Source organism: Sapajus apella, unplaced genomic scaffold (genome assembly GCF_009761245.1).
Source record: "Sapajus apella isolate SASKATOON/1434 unplaced genomic scaffold, GSC_monkey_1.0 scaffold24, whole genome shotgun sequence".
NCBI lineage: Eukaryota > Metazoa > Chordata > Mammalia > Primates > Cebidae > Sapajus > Sapajus apella.
In genome coordinates this window covers 21,810,757-21,830,119 of record NW_022436964.1, presented here as the reverse complement: position 1 = coordinate 21,830,119, position 19,363 = coordinate 21,810,757, and the positions used below count along the sequence as shown (strand labels likewise).

The following is a 19,363-nucleotide window of genomic DNA, read 5'->3' as shown; positions in this document are numbered from 1 at the left end:
CAAGAAAGCACCACGAATCTCAGCGCTGTTTCAGCCGGTGCAGTCACCGTACAGGAAATTGCATAGATCCTGGTGCCTTTTCGGCGGGTGACTGGGGCACTGGGAGAGAATCAACTGTTTAATTAGGAAAAGAAAAAAAAGGGGTCTCCAAGGCAGGGAGCCAGGTGATTGGGCTTGGCTGGTCCCACCCCCACAAAAAAACAGCAATTGGAAACACTGAGGATTGAGAGTTGCACAGGTGAACCCAGGAAGGTCCAGGTACGTCGGGGAGGGGCGTCTGCGGAAGGAAAACAAAGAAACAGGAACAACATCATCATCACAAGCTGGGCATCCACTCAGAGACCCATTCTGAAAGTCAGCAATTACAAAGATGACAGGTGGATAAATCCACAAAGATGGGAAGAAACCAAAGGAAAAAGGCTGAAAACACCCGAAATCAGAACGCCTCTTCTCCTTCAGGAGATCGCAACTCCTCATCAGCAAGGGAACAAGGCCTGATGGAGAATGAGTGTGATGAACTGACAGAATGAGGCTTCAGAAGGTGGATAATAAGAAATTTCTGTGAGCTAAAAGAACATGTTCTAACCCAATGCAAAGAAACTAAGAACCTTGAAAAAATGTTTGACGAAATGCTAATGAGAATAGACAATTTAGAGAGGAATATAAGTGAATTAGTGGAGCTGAAAAACACAGTATGAGAACTTCACGAAGCATGAACAAGTTTTAACAGTTGAATTGACCAAGGAGAAGAAAGGATATCAGAGGTCAAAGACCAACTCAATGAAATAAAACGAGAAGACAAGATTAGAGAAAAAAGGGTAAAAAGGAATGAGCAAAGTCTCTAAGAAATATGGGACTATGTGAAAAGACCTAATCTAGATTTGATAGGTGTATCTGAATGTGACAAAGAGAATGAATCCAAGCTGGAAAATATTCTTCAGGATATTATCCAGGAAAACTTTCCCAACCTAGCAAGGCAGGACAATATTCAACTCCAGGTAACACAGAGAACACCACAAAGATATTCCTCAAGAAGAGCAACCCCAAGGCACATAATTGTCAGATTCACCAGGGTTGAAATGAAGGAGAAAATGCTAAGGGCAGCCAGAGAGAAAGGTCGGGTTACCCACAAAGGAAAGCCTATCAGACTCACAGCAGATCTCTCAGCAGAAACCCTACAAGCCGGAAGAGTATGGGGGCTAATATTAAACATTCTTAAAGAAAAGAACTTTCAACCCAGAATTTCATATCCAGCCAAATTAAGCTTCATAAGTGAAGGAAAAATAAAATCTTTTGTGAACAAGCAAGTACTCAGAGATTTCATCACCACCAGGCCTGCTCCACAAAGAGCTTCTGAAAGCAGCACTACACATAGAAAGGAACAACCAGTATCAGCCATTCCAAAAATATACCATAAGGTAAAGAGCATCAATATAATGAAGAATCTACATCATCTAATGGGCAAAACAGCCAGCTAGCATCAAATGGCAGTATTAAACTCACATATATTAATATTAATCCCAAATTCAAATCAACTAAATGCCTCAATCAAAAGACACAGGCAGGCAAATTGGATAAAAAACCAAAACCCATCGGTATGCTGCATCCAGACCCATCTCACATGCAAGGTTACACAGACTCAAAACAAAGGGATGGAGGAAGATTTACCAACCAAATAGAGAGCAAAAAAAAAAAAAAAAAGCAGGAGTTGCAATTCTAGTCTCTGATAAAATAGATTTTAAAGAAACAAAGATCAAAAGAGGCAAAGAAGGACATTACATAATGGTAAAATGATCAATGCAACAAGAAGAGCTAATGATCCTAAATATATATGCACCAAATACAGGTGCACCCAGATACATAAGTTCTTAATGACTTACAAAGACACTTAGACTCCCACACAATAATAGTGGGAGACTTTAAGATCACAATGTCAGAACTGGACAGATCAATGAGACGGAAAATTAACAAGGATGTCTAGGACTTGAACTCAGACCTGGAACAAGTAAACTTAATAAACATATACAAAACTCTCCACCCCAAATCCACAAAACATACATTCTTCTCAGTACCACATCACACCTACTCTAAAAATTGGAAGTAAATCACTCCTCAGTAATTGCATAGCATTTCACAGGTTTAAATGAAATATTGGTTGGCTGCTTGTTTGTTATTTTCCTCCCTTATTCCTTCCTGTCTCCATTGTTAAGCACAATTATTCGTATAAAAGAGGTTTTTAAGACCCATTTTTAGACTGCATTCTAGCCTTGGCAATAGATCAAGATTCTCGTTCTCTCTCCCTCTTTCTTTCTCTCTTTCATTCTTTTTTTCCTATTTCTTTCTTTCTTTTTTTCAAAAAAAAAAAAAAAAAAACCTAATTCTATAAAAACCCTAGAAGAAAACCTAGGCAAAACCATTCAGGACATAGGCATACTCAAGGACTTCACAACTAACACACCAAAAACATTGGCAACAAAAGCCAAAACAGACAATTGGGATCTAATTAAACTCCAGAGCTTTTGTACAGGAAAAGAAACAATCATCAGAATGAACTGGCAATCAACAGAATGGGAAAAATTTTTTTGCAATATACCCATCTGACAAAGGGCTAATATCCAGAATTTACAAAGAACTAAAACACATATAAGAAAAAAACAAACAAACCCATTCAAAGGTGGGCGAGGGATATCAACAGACACTTTTCAAAAGAAGACATACATGAGGCCAACAAACATATGAAAAAATGCTCATTATCACTAATCGTTAGAGAAATGCAAATCAAAACCACACTGAGATACCATCTCATGCCAGTTAGAATGGCGATCATTAAAAAATCTGGAGACAACAGATGCTGGAAAGGATGTGGAGAACTAGGGACATTTTTACACTGCTGGTGGGAGTGTAAATTAGTTCAACCATTGTGGAAGACAGTGTGGCAATTCCTCAAGGACCTAGAAATAGAAATTCCATTTAACCCAGCAATCCCATTACTGGGTATATACCCAAAGGATTATAAATTGTTCTGTTATAAAGACACATGTACACATATGTTCATTGTGGCACTGTTTACAATAGCAAAGACCTGGAACCAACCCAAATGCCCATTGATAAGACTGGCCAAGGAAAACATGGCATATATTCACCATGGAATACTATGCAGCTATAAAAAATGATGAGTTCATGTACTTTGTAGTGACATGGATCAATCTGGAAACCATCATTCTCGGGAAACTGACAAAAGAACAGAAAAATCAAACACCGCATATTCTCTCTCATAGGTGGGTGTTGAACAATGAGAACACATGGACACAGAGAAGGGAGCATCACACACTAGGGTCTGTTCAGGGGGGATAAGGGAGGAACAGCGGGGGGCCAGATACAGGTGACGGGGGGATGGAGACAGCAAATCCCCTTGCCATGTATACACCTATGCAACAATCCTGCATGATCTGCACATGTACCCCAGAACCTAAAGTACAATGTAAAAAGAAAAAAATTATGCAATGCCAGAAACAGGGTTCAAAATAATACTAAAGACACTCAGTGAGACAGAGAACACAAAAATATAAATAAATCAGAAAAACAATTCAAGATATGAATGAAAAATTCACCAAAGAGATAGATAGATAGATATAAAAAAGGAACCAAACAGAAATCCTCAAACTGGATAATTCACTAAGTGGAATAAAAAATACATTCGAGTCCTTCAGCAATAGATTAAATCAAGCAGAAGAATAAATTTCAGAGTTTTGAAATAACTCAGAAAACAAAACAAGAATAAATAAGAATGAACAAAGCCTTCATGACGTATTGGACACCATAAAGTGATCTATTTGAACTTTTGGTGTTTGAAAAAGCAACGAGAAGATTAGAGGAAGAGGAATAAACTAACAAAGTAATAGCTGAAAATTTCCAACATATAGCAAGAGATTTAACCATACAGAAACAGGATGCTCATATATTCTCAAAGAGATACAATTCAAAAGGTCTTAATGACACATTATAATCAAACTGCTGAAAGTTGAAGACAGAGAATTCTAAAAACAGCAAAAGAAAAAAACCTAACTAATTAAAGAAAACCTCCATCAACTAACAGTGAATTTCTCAGCAAAAGCCTCACAGGACAGGACAGAATAAAAGGATATACTCAAGGAACTGGGACAAAAAAAAAAAAAAAAAAAAAGAAACTTGCCTGTCAAGACGACTACACCCAGCAAAGTTAACATTCATAAAGGGAGGAGAAAAAGTCTTTCCCAGATGAGCAAAAATTGAGATAATTCATCAACACCACACGGGTCCTACAAAAAATGCTTAAGGGTGTCCTACACTTGGAAGCAAAAGGACTGTCTGCCATCATGAAAACACAAAAGAATAAAACTCCCTGGTAGGGCAAACACATAAATTAGAAGAGAAGGGATTCAAATGTTAACACTACAGAAAACCACCAACCTGCAATGACAGTAAGAAAAAGAAACAACAAAGCATATACAAAACAACCAGAAAATAATTAAGGACAGGAGTATGACCTCACATATCTATCCACATTAAAAAAACACACATATATATACATACATACACACAGATATATGTGTATGTATGTGTGTATACACACACAGACACACACACACAGACACACACACACACACACACACACACACACACACATCTCAATAATCACCTTTTCCACTTAAAAGATCCAGACTGGCTGAATGGATTTAAAAACCCTTACCTAGAAAATCTACCTATCTATAATATGCTACCTACAAAATCTTACTTTGAAAGACACATAGACTTAAAGACATGGAAAAAGGAATTTCAGGCAAACAGAGCAAAAACTGAAAAGTGGCGATACCTGTATCAGATAAAACAGACTTTTAAGTCAAAAACAATAAAAAGAGATTATTATATAATAAAGAGATTTTTATATAATAAAAATCATTATATAAAGAGATCAATTCAGCAGGAAGATATAACAATTCTAAATATATATGCATCCAACACTAGAGCACCCAAATTAAAGATATTATTAGTCCTAAAAGGACAGGCAGACTCCAATACGATAATAGTTGGGGCCAGGCACAGTGGCTCATGCCTGTAATTCCAGCATTTTGAGAGGCTGAGGGAGGCAGATCATTTAAGGCAAGGAGTTCAAGATCAGCCTGGCCAATGTGGTGAAACCCTGTCTCTATTAAAAATACAAAAATTAGCTCAGTGTGGTGGCACACACCTGTAACCCCAACTACTCAGGTAGCTGAGGCATGAGAATTGCTTCAATCCAGAAGGCAGAGATTGCGGTAAGCCTAATCACACCACTGCACTCTACCCTGGGTGACAGAGTAAGAACTATCTCAAAAAATAATAATAATAAAATAATATATGGGAACTTCAACACCCCACTATTGGAATAGACCGTTGAGACAGAAAGTTAACAAACACTGGATTTAAACTGAAGTTTAGATGAACCTAACAAACATTTACAGAACAATTTTATCTAACAGCTACAGAAATACATTCTTGTCAGCACATGAAACATTCTCCAGTACAGACCATATGATGGGCCACAAAACAAGTCTCAAAAATTTTTAAAACTCTGGGAGGCTGAAGTGGGAGGATCACTTGAGCCAGGGAGGTAAAGGCTGCAGTAAGTTATGATTGTGCCACTCCACTCCAGCCTGGTGACAGAGATATACTCTGTTTCAAAAAAGAAAAAAAAAAAAAAAAGCCAACTCAAAACTACATCAATTATCTTTTTAGATCACAGTAGAATCCTCAAACTAGAAGTCAATACCAAGAAGAACTTAGAAAACTGTACAAATAAATGGGACGTACACAGAATACACCTGAACGTCCATTGGGCCAATGAATAAATTAAGAAGGAAATTTTAAAAAAATTCTTGAAACAAATGAAAATGGAAACACAACATGCCAAAAACTATGAGACACAGCTAAAGCAATGTTACCAGAGATGTTTATAGCAATAAACACCTGCATCAAAAAAGTGGAAAGAATCCAAATAATCTAACAATGGACCTCAAGGAACTAGAAAAGCAAGAACAAACCAACTCCAAAATTAGCAGAAAGAAGGAAATAATAAAGATCAGGAGGTCAGGCTGGAGCAGCAGTGCAGCCCTGGGACATGGCCTCCTTTACTGTTAAAATAAATATACATACATATATATTATTAAAATAAATATACATATATATTTTGCTCTAGAACAAAATGAAGTACACTAAAAAATTACAAAGGATCAACAAAATGAAAAGCTGGTGTCTTGAAAAGATTTTAAAGATTGATAAACTGCCAGCTAAACAAGAAAAAAAAAGAAGACCCGAAAACCAATGTTGGAAATGAAAAAGACACTGCAACTGATAAAACAGAAATATAGAAGACCATCAGAGACTATTATAAACTACACACCAAAAAAACAAGAAAACAGACAAATTCCTGAATATACAACTAACTACCAAGATTAAATCATGAAGACAGAAAATCTGAACAGACCAATAACAAGTAATGAGACTGAATTACTAATAAAAAGTCCCCAACAAAGAAGCCCAGGACTGGATGACTTTAATGCCAAATTCTACCAAACTTACAACACAAATTCTCCTCACACTTTTCCATAAAATTGAAAAGGCAGGAATTCAACCTAACTCATTCTACAATATTTGCATTATTCATATACCAAAGCCAGACAAGAATGCAACATAATAAGAAAGCCACAGGCCATTATCCCTGATGCAGGTAAATGCAAAAATTCTCAACAAAATAGTAGAAAACCAAATCCAACTCCACATAAAAAGATAATATGCCATGATAAGATTTATCCCAGGGATGCGAGGATGGTTTGATATGGTTTGGCTCTGTGTCCCCAATCAGTATCTCATCTCAAATTGTAATCCACATGTATCAAGAGAAGAACTTCTAATCCCCACGTGTTGAAGGAGGGACATGATTGGAATATTATTCTCATTATAGTGAGTCCTCATGAGATCTGATGGTTTTATAAGCAACAGTTTCTCCTGCTCCTTTTTTCTCCTGCTGCCATGTGAACAAGGTCCTTGCTTCTCCTTTGTCTTCTACCATGATTTTAAGTTTCCTGAGGCCTCTCCAGCCATATATAACTCTGAGTCAATTATACCTCTTCCCTTTATAAATTACCCAGTCTGGAATATTCTTTATAGCAGTACAAAAATGAACTAATATATGATTCAACATATGCAAATCAATAACATCAACAGAGTCAAGGACAAAAATCATATAATTTAGAAAAGGCATTTAATAAAATTCAACATTGTTTCATGATTAAAAACTCTCAACAAACCAGGTATAGAGGGAACATACCTCAATTTGATACAGGCCATAGATGACAAATGCACAGCTAACATCACAGTTAATGGGAGAAAGCTGAAAGCCTTTCCACTAAGAAGTGAAAAAGACAAGAATGCCCACTTTCACCAGTCCTATTCAACATAACAGTATTGGAAGTCCTAGCCAGAGCAATCAGGTAAGAGAAGGAAATAAAAGGTATCCTAACTGGAAAAATTCAGTCAAACTGTCCCTCTTTGCAGATGACAAGATCTTATATTCAACAAAAGCTAAAAATTCCAACAACAAAAATCTTAGATTTTATAAGCACACTCGGTAAAGCTGAAGGATACAAAACCAACATACAAAAATGAGTACCATTTCTTTTTTTTTTAATTTTGAGACTGAGTTTTGCTCTTGTTGCTGAAGCTAGAGTGCAATGGCGTGATCTCGGCTCACCGCAACCTGCACCTCCCTGGTTTAAACGATTCTCCTTCCTCACCCTCCTGAGTAGCTGGGATTACAGGCATGCACCACCATACCTGGCTAATTTTGTATTTTAAGTAGAGATGAGGTTTCTCCATGTTGGTTAGGCTGGTCTCGAACTCCCGACTTAGGTGATCTGCCCGCCTCGGCCTCCCAAAGTGCTGGGATTACAGGCGTGATCCACAACGCCCAGCTGAGTACCATTTCTATACATCAATAATGAACTAGCTGAAAAAGAAATCGAGTGGCAATCCTATTTATAATAGCTACAAATAAATAAACTAGAATAAATTTAACTAAGAGTAAGGAAAACTGTAAAACAGTGATGAAAAAAACTGAAGAGGAAACAAATGGACAGTCCATACTCACGGGTCTAAGGAATTACATTACAATGACCAAGCTAGTCAAAGTGATCTACAGATTCAATGCAATCCCTATCAAAATATCAACTTGATTTTTCAAAGAAATAGAAAAAACAATTATAATACTCACATGGAACCATAACAGCCCGAATGGCCAAAGCAATCCTGAGAAAAAGAATAAAGCTAGAGGCATCTCAGTACCTGACTTCAAAATATATCAAGGCCATATTATGTTAGCCAAACAGTATGGTGTTGATGTAAAAACAGACACATAGATCAATGCTCTCAACAAAATAGACAACTCAGAAATATATTCACAAATTTACAGCCAGTGAATTTTCAAAAGTCAGCAACAACGTACATTAGAGAAAGAACACCTTCTTCAAAAATAGTGACAGAAAAAATACGCATTCGCAAAGGATGAAACTAGATGCCTATCTCTTACCATATAAAAAAATCAACTCAAAATGGATTAAAGACCTGAATGGGAGAACCAAAAGTATAAAACTACTAGAAGAAAACATAGGGCAAACATTCCAGATACTAAGAAAACAAAAACTGACAAATGGGACTATACTAAACCAAAAAAATTCTGCATAGCAAAGGAAACAAAACAGCCCAGTAAAGAAACAATCTTCCTTTTAAATGGGAGAAAATATCTGCATACTATTCATCTGACAAGAAACAAAACCAGAATACACAAGGAACTCAAACAACTCAACAGTTAAAGAAAACACTCCCATTAAAAAGTGGGCAAAAGACAAACAGTTTTTCAAAAGAAGACATACGGATGGCAAACAGGTATATTAAAAACTGTTCAACAGCGCTAATTATCAGGAAAATGAAAAAAAAACATAAGATATCATCTTAACCCAGTTAGAATGACAATTAATAAAAAGATAAAATAACAGACAGTGATGAGAAAGCAGAGAAAAGGGAACTCTTATACACTATGGTGGGAATATAAATTAGTACAGCCATTACAAAAACCAGCATGGAGATTTCCCAAAAACTAAGAATAAAACCACCATATGATCCGACAATCTCACTGTCAGACATTTACCCAAAGGAAACAAAATAAGTACATCAAAGGGACACTTGCACCCCCATGTTTATAGCAGCACTGTTCACATTAGCAAAGCTATGGAATCAACCTAAGTGTCCACCAATAGATAATCATCTCAATTGAGTCAGAAAAAACATCTGATGAAACTCAATATTCTTTCATAATAAAAACACTCAATAAACTATGAATAAAAGCAAACCATCTCAAGTTAATAAAAAGGCCATATACAAAAAGGCAGTAGCCAGCTAGGTGCAATGGCTCATGCCTATAATCTCAGCACTTTGGGAGGCTGAGGCAGATGGATCACCTGAGGTCAGGAGTTAGAGACCCGCCTGGCCAAAAATGGCAAAACCCACTCTCTATTAAAAATACAAAAAATTAGCCAGCAGTGGTGGTGGGTGCCTGTAATCCCAGCTACTTGGGAGGCTGAGGCAGAAGAACTGTTTGAACCTGGGAGGAGGAAGTTCCAGTAAACCAAGATAGCAACATTACACTCCAGCCTGGGCAACAGAGCAAGACTCTGTCTAAAAAAAAAAAAAAAAAATACAAAACTAGCATCATACTCAATGGTGAAAAGATGGAAAGCTTTTCCTTTAAGGTCAGAAATAAGACGAAGATGCTCATTCTCACTACTTCCATTCAACATAATACTGAAAGCCCTAGCCAGAGCAATTAGCAAGAAAATGAAATAAAAGAAATCTAACTTGGAAATGAGTAAGTAAAATTACATGTTTGAAGATGACATGATCTTATACGTAAAAACACTAAAGATTCCACAACAACAACAACAACAAAACCTGTTTGAATGAATTCAGAAAAACTGCAGAATATGAAGTAAACACAGAAATATTAGCAAACAGTAACAACCAAAGGAATAAAGTACTTAGGACCAAACTTAACGAAGTAGGCAAAAGACTTGTATAGTGAAAGCTGCAAAATATTGCTGAAAGAAATTAAAGAAGACACAAATAAATGAAAAGATATCCTCTGTTTATGGATTGGAAAATTTAATATTGTTAAGATGTCAATACTACCCAAAGCCATCTACATAGTCAATGTAAGTCCTTTCAAAATCCTAACAGCACTTTTAGGAGAAATAGAAAAATCCATCCTAAAATTCATATGGATTCCCTAGAGACCTCAAGACAAAACAAACTTGAAAATGACAAAGTGGATCTTGATCCAAGATGGCCGTTTAGGAACAGCTCAGGATTGCAGCTCCCTGTGAAAGTGCAGAGGGTGAGTGGACGCCGCGTTTTTATTGCCCACAGACTAGGAAATTCCCGGGCGGAGGTGCTCTACTGTCGCCAGCGCGGCTGTTTCGGCCAGCGCGGCTGTGCCGGCCAGCGCCGCTGCTTTGCCCCGCGCGGCTGCTTTGTCGGCGCCCCGGAGCCGCGGTTCTCCGTACAAAATACACTGGTCCGGGGGCCCTTTAGGCTGGCAATTGGAGCCACGGAAAGTCGCCCATACGCTGGTTCAAAAAGGGGACTGAGCAGAGAACCAGAACAGTAGATTCCAGGGCAAAAAAAAAGAAAAAAAAGCGCCACAAACCTCAGTGCCTCTGTTTAAGCCAGCGCAGTGAGTGGCCACAGGGGAAAACAAACAGACCCCGGCGCCTCTTCAACAGGCGACTGGAACACCAACTTAAAAAAAGGCTCTGAGGCAGGGAGCCAGGCGATCAGGCTCGGCTGGTCCCACCCCCACAAAAGAACAGCAACCAGAAACTCTGGATTGAGAGTTTCACAGCAAGCGCAGCTGAACCCGGGACGGTCCAGCTCTGTGGGGGAGGGGTGTCCGCCATTACGGAGGCAGCCCACCATTGCTGAGGCAGCCCGCCGTTGCCAAGGCAACCCGCCACAGCAGAGACTCCGCCCCAACAGAGGCGGGCCACCATCGCCAAAGCCGTTCTAACTACACCCATAAACAGAACTGCAGGGAAGTTCACTCGGCAGCAGGGTGGAGCCCACAGCAGCTCAGCAAAGCTGCTATAGGCCAACAGTGACTAGGCTGCCTCCTTGCTGGGCTGGGCAGGTCTGAAGGAAAAAAAAAAAAAGAAGGCGGCAGCATAACGGAAACTCGTAAATAAAGCCCTAAATCCCTGGGACAGAGCACCTGGGAACAAAAAGCAGTTTATGAGTTCTGCTGCAGCAGACCTAAAAGTACCTGCCCAGCAGCTCTGAATGAACAACAATAGAGCTCGCAACTCACCATTTGAGCGCCTATAAAGAAGAGACCGTCTCCTCAAGCAGCTCCCTGACCCCTATATATCCAAAAAGACACCTCATAAAAGGGAGATCAGATTGACACTAGGCAGGTATCCTTCTGGGACAAAGATAGCAGAAGAAGAAAACTGGTAACAACCCTTGCTGTTCAGCAGCTGCTGCAGGTGAACCCCAGGCAAGCAGGGCCTGGAGTGAACCTCAGCAGACCTACAGCAGGGGGGCCAGACTGTCAGAAGGAAAACCAAGAAACAGAAATAACCTCATCATCAACAAACAGAACGTCAATCTGAAAGATTTGAGACCCAATCTGAAAGCCAGCAACTACAAAGTCGACAGGTGGATAAATCCTTAAAGATGGGAAGAAACCAGCGCAAAAAGGATGAAAACACCCGAAACCAGAACACCTCTCCTCCTAAAAGGGATCACAACTCCTCACCAGCAAGAGAACAAGGTTGGATGGAGAACGAGTGTGATGAAATGACAGAATCAGACTTCAGAAGGTGGGTAGTAAGAAACTTCTGTGAACTTAAAGAACATGTTCTAACCAAATGCAAAGAAACTAAGAACCTTGAAAAAAGATTTGACGAAATGCTAACGAGAATGGACAAAATAGAAAGGAATATAAGTGAATTGATGGAGCTGAAAAACGCAACACGAGAACTTCGTGAAGCATGCACAAGTATCAACAGCTGAATGGACCAAGCAGAAGAAAGGATATCAGAGGTAGAAGATCAACTAAATGAAATAAAACGGGAAGGCAAGACTGGAGAAAAAAGGGTAAAAAGGAATGAACAAAGTCTCCAAGAAATGTGGGACTATGTGAAAAGACCTAATCTACGTTTGATAGGCGTACCCGAATACGACGAAGAGAATGAATCCAAGCTGGAAAATACTCTTCAGGATATTATCCAGGAAAACTTCCCCAACCTAGCAAGGCAGGCAAACATTCAAGTCCAGGAAATACAGAGAACACCACAAAGATATTCGTCAAGAAGAGCAACCCCAAGGCACATAATCGTCAGATTCACCAGGGTCGAAATGAAGCAGAAAATACTAAGGGCAGCCAGAGAGAAAGGTCGGGTTACCCATAAAGGGAAGCCCATCAGACTCACAGCAGATCTCTCAGCAGAAACCCTACAAGCCAGAAGAGAATGGGGGCCAATATTCAACATCCTTAAAGAAAAGAACTTTCAACTCAGAATCTCCTATCCAGTCAAACTAAGCTTCATAAGTGAAGGAAAAATAAAATCCTTTGGGAACATGCAAGTACTCAGAGACTTCGTCACCACCAGGCCAGCTCTACAAGAGCTCCTGAAAGAGGCTCTACACATATAAAGGAACAACAAGTACCAGCTCAACTAAAGGGCAAAACACCCAGCTAGCACCAAAATGGCAGTATCAAATTCACACATAACAATATTAACTCTAAATGTAAATGGACTAAATGCCCCAATCAAAAGACACAGACTGGCAAATTGGATAAAAAGACAAAACCCATCGGTGTGCTGTATCCAGGAAACCCATCTCACATGCAAGGATACACAAAGGCTCAAAATAAAGGGATGGAGGAAGATTTACCAAGCAAATGGAGAGCAAAAAAAAGCAGGAGTTGCAATTCTCATCTCTGATAAATTAGACTTTAAAGCAACAAAGATCATAAGAGACAAAGAGGGACATTACATAATGGTAAAAGGATCAATGCAACAAGAAGAGCTAACGATCCTAAATGTATATGCACCCAATACAGGAGCACCCAGATACATAAAGCAAGTTCTTAATGACTTACAAAGAGACATAGACTCCCACACAATAATAGTGGGAGACTTTAACACCCCATTGTCAACATTAGACAGATCAACCAGACAGAAAATTAACAAGGATATCCAGGACTTGAACTCAGACCTGGACCAAGCAAACCTAATAGACATTTACAGAACTCTCCACCCCAAAGTCACAGAATATACATTCTTCTCAGCACCACATCACACCTACTCTAAAATTGACCACATAATTGGGAGTAAATCACTCCTCAGCAAATGCAAAAGAACGGAAATTGTAACAAACAGTCTCTCAGACCACAGTGCAATCAAGTTAGAACTCAGACTTCAAAAACTAACTCAGAACCGCACAGCTTCATGGAAACTGAACAACTTGCTCTTGAATGTTGACTGGATAAACAATGAAATGAAGGCAGAAATAAAGATGTTCTTCGAAACCAACGAGAATGAAGACACAACATACCAGAATCTCTGGGACACATTTAAAGCAGTCTCTAGAGGAAAATATATAGCAATAAGTGCCCACATGAGAAGCAAGGAGAGATCAAAAATTGACACCCTATCGTCAAAACTGAAAGAGTTAGAGGAGCAAGATCAAAAAAACTCAAAGTCTAGCAGAAGACAAGAAATAGCTAAGATCAGAGCAGAACTGAAGGAGATAGAGACACAAAAAACCCTTCAAAAAATCAATAAATCCAGGAGCTGGTTTTTTGAAAAGATCAACAAAATAGACAGACCACTAGCCAGATTAATAAAAAAGAAAAGAGAGAATAACCAAATCGATGCAATAAAAAACGATCAAGGGGATATCACCACAGATTCCACAGAAATTCAAACCATCATCAGAGATTATTACAAACAACTCTATGCACACAAACTAATAAACCTGGAAGAAATGGATAAATTCCTGGACACTTGCCTCCTCCCAAGCCTAAACCAGGAAGAAGCCGAAACCCTCAACAGACCCATAACAAGGTCTGAAGTTGAGGCAGCAATTAAGAGCTTACCACCCAAAAAAAGCCCAGGTCCAGATGGGTTCACAGCCGAATTCTACCAGACATACAAAGAGGAGCTGGTACCATTTCTTCTGAAACTATTCCAAACAATACAAAAAGAGGGAATTCTTCCCAAATCATTTTATGAGACCAACATCATCCTGATTCCAAAACCCGGCAGAGACTCAACAAGAAAAGAAAACTTCAGGCCAATATCCATGATGAACATAGATGCAAAAATCTTCAATAAAATACTGACAAGCCGATTGCAACAGCACATCAAAAAGCTTATCCACCATGATCAAGTAGGCTTCATCCCAGGGATGCAAGGCTGGTTCAACATACGCAAGTCTATAAACGTAATTCACCACATAAACAGAACCAAAGACAAAAACCACATGATTATCTCAATTGATGCAGAGAAGGCCTTGACAAAATTCAACAGCCCTTTATGCTAAAAACCCCCAATAAGCTAGGTATTGATGGAACATATCTCAAAATAATAAAAGCTATTTATGACAAACCAACAGCCAATATCATACTGAATGGGCAAAAACTGGAAGCATTCCCCTTGAAATGTGGCACCAGACAAGGATACCCGCTCTCACCACTGCTATTCAATATAGTATTAGAAGTTCTAGCCAGAGCAATCAGGCAAGAAAAGGAAATAAAGGGCATTCAAATAAGAAAGGAGGAAGTCAAATTGTCTCTATTTGCAGACAACATGATTGTATATCTAGAAGACCCCATCGTCTCAGCCCCAAACCTCCTGAAACTGATAAGCAAGTTCAGCAAAGTCTCAGGATACAAAATCAATGTGCAAAAATCACATGCATTCCTATACACCAATAACAGACTTAAAGAGAGCCAAATCAAGAACAAACTTCCATTCACAATTGCCACAAAGAGAATAAAATACCTAGGAATACAACTAACAAGGAATGTAAAGGCCCTCTTCAAGGAGAACTACAAGCCACTGCTCAACGAAATAAGAGAGGACACAAACAGATGGAGAAACATTCCATGTTCATGGTTAGGAAGAATCAATATTGTGAAAATGGCCATACTGCCCAAAGTAATTTACAGATTCAATGCTATCCCCATCAAGCTACCAATGACCTTCTTTGCAGAACTGGAAAAAACCACCTTAAACTTCATATGGAACCAAAAGAGAGCCCGCATAGCCAAGTCAATTCTAAGCAAAAAGAACAAAGCGGGGGGCATCACACTACCAGACTTCAAACTATACTACAAGGCTACAGTAATCAAAACAGCATGGTACTGGTACCAAAACAGAGATATAGACCAGTGGAACAGAACAGAGGTCTCGGAGGCAACACAACATATCTACAACCATCTGATCTTTGACAAACCAGACAAAAACAAGCAATGGGGAAAGGATTCCCTGTTCAATAAATGGTGTTGGGAAAGCTGGCTAGCCATGTGCAGAAAGCAGAAACTGGACCCCTTCCTGACACCTTACACTAAAATTAACTCCAGATGGATTAAAGACTTAAACATAAGACCTAACACCATGAAAACCCTAGAAGAAAATCTAGGCAAAACCATTCAGGACGTAGGTGTAGGCAAGGACTTCATGACCAAAACACCAAAAGCATTGACAACAAAAGCCAAAATAGACAAATGGGACCTAATCAAACTCCATAGCTTCTGCACAGCAAAAGAAACAATCATTAGAGTGAATCGGCAACCAACAGATTGGGAAAAAATTTTTGCAGTTTACCCATCTGACAAAGGGCTGATATCCAAAATTTACAAAGAACTAAAGCAGATTTACAAGAAAAAAACTAACAAGCCCATTCAAAAGTCGGCAAAGGATATGAACAGACACTTTACAAAAGAAGACATACGTGAGGCCAACAAACATATGAAAAAATGCTCATCATCACTGGTCATCAGAGAAATGCAAATCAAAACTACATTGAGATACCATCTCATGCCGGTAAGAATGGTGAACATTAAAAAATCTGGAGACAACAGATGCTGGAGAGGATGTGGAGAAATAGGAACACTTTTGCACTGTTGGTGGGAGTGTAAATTAGTTCAACCATTGTGGAAGACAGTGTGGCGATTCCTCAAGGACCTAGAAATAGAAATTCCATTTGACCCAGCAATCCCATTACAGGGTAAATATCCAAAGGATTACAAATCATTCTACTATAAGGACACGTGTACACGAATGTTCATTGCAGCACTGTTTACAATAGCAAAGACCTGGAACCAACCCAAATGCCCATCGACGATAGACTGGATAGGGAAAATGTGGCACATATACACCATGGAATATTATGCAGCCATCAAAAACGATGAGTTTGGGTCCTTTGTAGGGACATGGATGAACCTGGAAACCATCATTCTCAGCAAACTGACAGAAGAGCAGAAGATCAAACACCGCATGTTCTCACTCATAGGTGGGTGTTGAACAATGAGAACACATGGACACAGGGAGGGGAGCACTACACACTGGGGTCAGTTGGGGGGAAATAGGGGAGGGACGGTGGGGGGTGGGAAGCTGGGGAGAGATAGCAAGGGGAGAAATGCCAGATGTAGGTGATGGGGAGGAAGGCAGCAAATCACACTGCCACGTGTGTTCCTATGCAACAATTTTGCATGTTCTTCACATGTACCCCAAAACCTAAAATGCAATAAAATAAATAAATGGGGAAAAAAAAAAAAAAGAAAATGACAAAGTGGGATGTCTCGCATTTCCTGACATCAAAACTTACTACAAGGCTGCAGCAATCAAACTACTGTTGTACTGGCACAAAGATACACATACAGACCAACAGAATAAAACACAGAGTCTAGAAATACACTATTGCATACACAGTCAAGTATTTTCCACAGGCTGCCTAGACCATTCAAAGGTGAAAAGGAAAGAAAGTCTTTTCAACAAACAGCACTGGAAAAACTGGATATTTTTGGGTAAAAATATAAAGTTAGGCCCTTATCTTATCCCATATACAAAAATTGTCTCAAAATCATCAAAACCCTAAACAAAAGACCTCACCCTATAAGACTCTTAGAAGAAAGCACAAAGCAAAAACTTCGTAACTTTGGATCTGAAAACAATTTCTTGGATGTGATACTGAAAGCACAGGCAACAAAAAGGAAAAATAGGTAAGACAGACTACGACAAAACTGAAAATTTTGTACATTAATGGCCACTACCAAGAGAGTAAAAATGTAATCCTTGAAATGGAAGAAAATACAGTCAAGTGTCACTTTAACAAGAGTAGAGAACTTCCAAGAAATGCATCATCAGGCAATTTTGTCTTCATCTGAACATACAGAGCGTACTTACACAATCCTAGTTGTTATAGTCTACTACACACTTTGGCTATATGGTATACTCTACTGTTCTTAGAATACAAGCCTGTACAGCATATGACTGTACTGACTACATGTAATTGTGCCACAGTGGTAAATATTTGTATATCTAAATACATCTAAACACAGAAAAAATAATGCATTGCACTATGTAAAATTTCTGTTGCCACCAGACAAGAAGAATTTTCAGCTCCATTAGAACTTTAAAAGACCACCATCACATAATGCAGTCTATTGACAGACACATCTCAAAATGCCATTATGTGGAGCATAACTGTATTTAAAAATCACTTATCTGATAAAGGATAATACCCAGACTATGTAAAGAATTACAATAAACACAAAAACAAATTACAAAAAGTAACCCAATAAAAACAACAGGCAAAGAACTTTAACAGATACTCCTTCAAAGAAGATATACAAATGGCTTACAAGTACATAAAAGATGCTCGACATTAATAGTCATTAGGGAAATGCAAACCAAAACCATTGGATACCATTTTGGACTCACTGGAATGGCAATCATCAAAACAACAGGAAACAAGGTACTGACAAGGATGTAAAGAAACTGGAGCCACTGCGTACCGCTGGTAAGAATGTAAAATTATGTATTATTGTGAAAACAGAGTATATGGTAATTTCTTAAAGTTGAAAAGAAAGCAAAATTTCTCAAAAATCAAAACAAAAAAACACACAATTACCAAATGAAACAGCAAGTGTACTTCTGGGTAGGTACCCAAAAGAATTAAAGCAGGAATCTGGATATTTGTATGCCATGTTCACACCAGAATTATTCACAATATCCAAGAGGTAAAAGCAACCCATGTGTCAACAGATGAATGAATAAAACAAAACGTAGTATGTACATATACAATAGAATATCATTCAGGTTTAGAAAGGAAGGAAATTTTGGTACATGCTATAGCATGGAAAACACTTAAGACAAGCTGAGTGCAGTAAGTGAATCACAAGAAGACAAATATTGTGTGGTTGCACTTGTCTGTCGTACATACACTAATCAAATTTCATAAAGATGGAAAATACAATGGTAGTTTCCAGGGTCTAACGGGATGAGAAAACCAGGAATTATCGTTATGGGGTATGAAGTTTCAGTTTGGGAAAATGAAAACAAAAGTTCTGGATACTGATGGTGGTAATGGTTACACGATAGTGTGAATGGACTTAACATTGCAGAACTTTACAATTTCTGCTAACCAATGGGTATCAAGGATATATAAAGAACTCTTACAACTCAGTAATAAGAGAAATACTCCACTTTAAAAAAAATGATCTGGGCATCATGACTCACACCTGTAACCCCAACACTTTGGGAGGACAGCTTGAGGATGGGAGTTGAAGACCAGCCAGGCAAGTTATGGAGACCCTGTCTCTGTCTCTACAGAAAAAAAAAAAAAAATTAAAACAAGAAAAGCAGGTGTTGTGCACCTGTAGTCCTAGCTACTAGGGAGGCTGGCATGGAAGGATCACTTAAGCCCAGGAGTTTGAGACTGCAGTGAACCAAGATCAGATCACTGTTTTTTTTTCCCCTTTGGTTTTTTTATTTGTTTGTTTTAAATATATTTTATTGTGTTTTAGGTTTTGGGGTACATGTGAAGAACATGCAAGATGTTGCACAGGTACATATATGGCAATGTAGTTTGCTGCCTTCCTCCTCATCACCTATATCTGGCATTTCTCCTCATGTTATCCCTCCCCAACTCCCCACCCACCACTGTCCCTCCCCTGGATCCCCCCACCAGACCCCAGTGTGTGATGTTCCCCTCCCTGTGTCCA

At 38.8% G+C, this 19,363-nt stretch overlaps 1 protein-coding gene across 4 annotated transcripts in view; it reads right to left on the bottom strand.

Moving 5' to 3' along the window:
- RIC1 (RIC1 homolog, RAB6A GEF complex partner 1) overlaps window positions 1–19,363 on the bottom strand; it is a 151,411-nt gene that overhangs the window by 117,527 nt on the left and 14,521 nt on the right. The window lies entirely within an intron of this gene.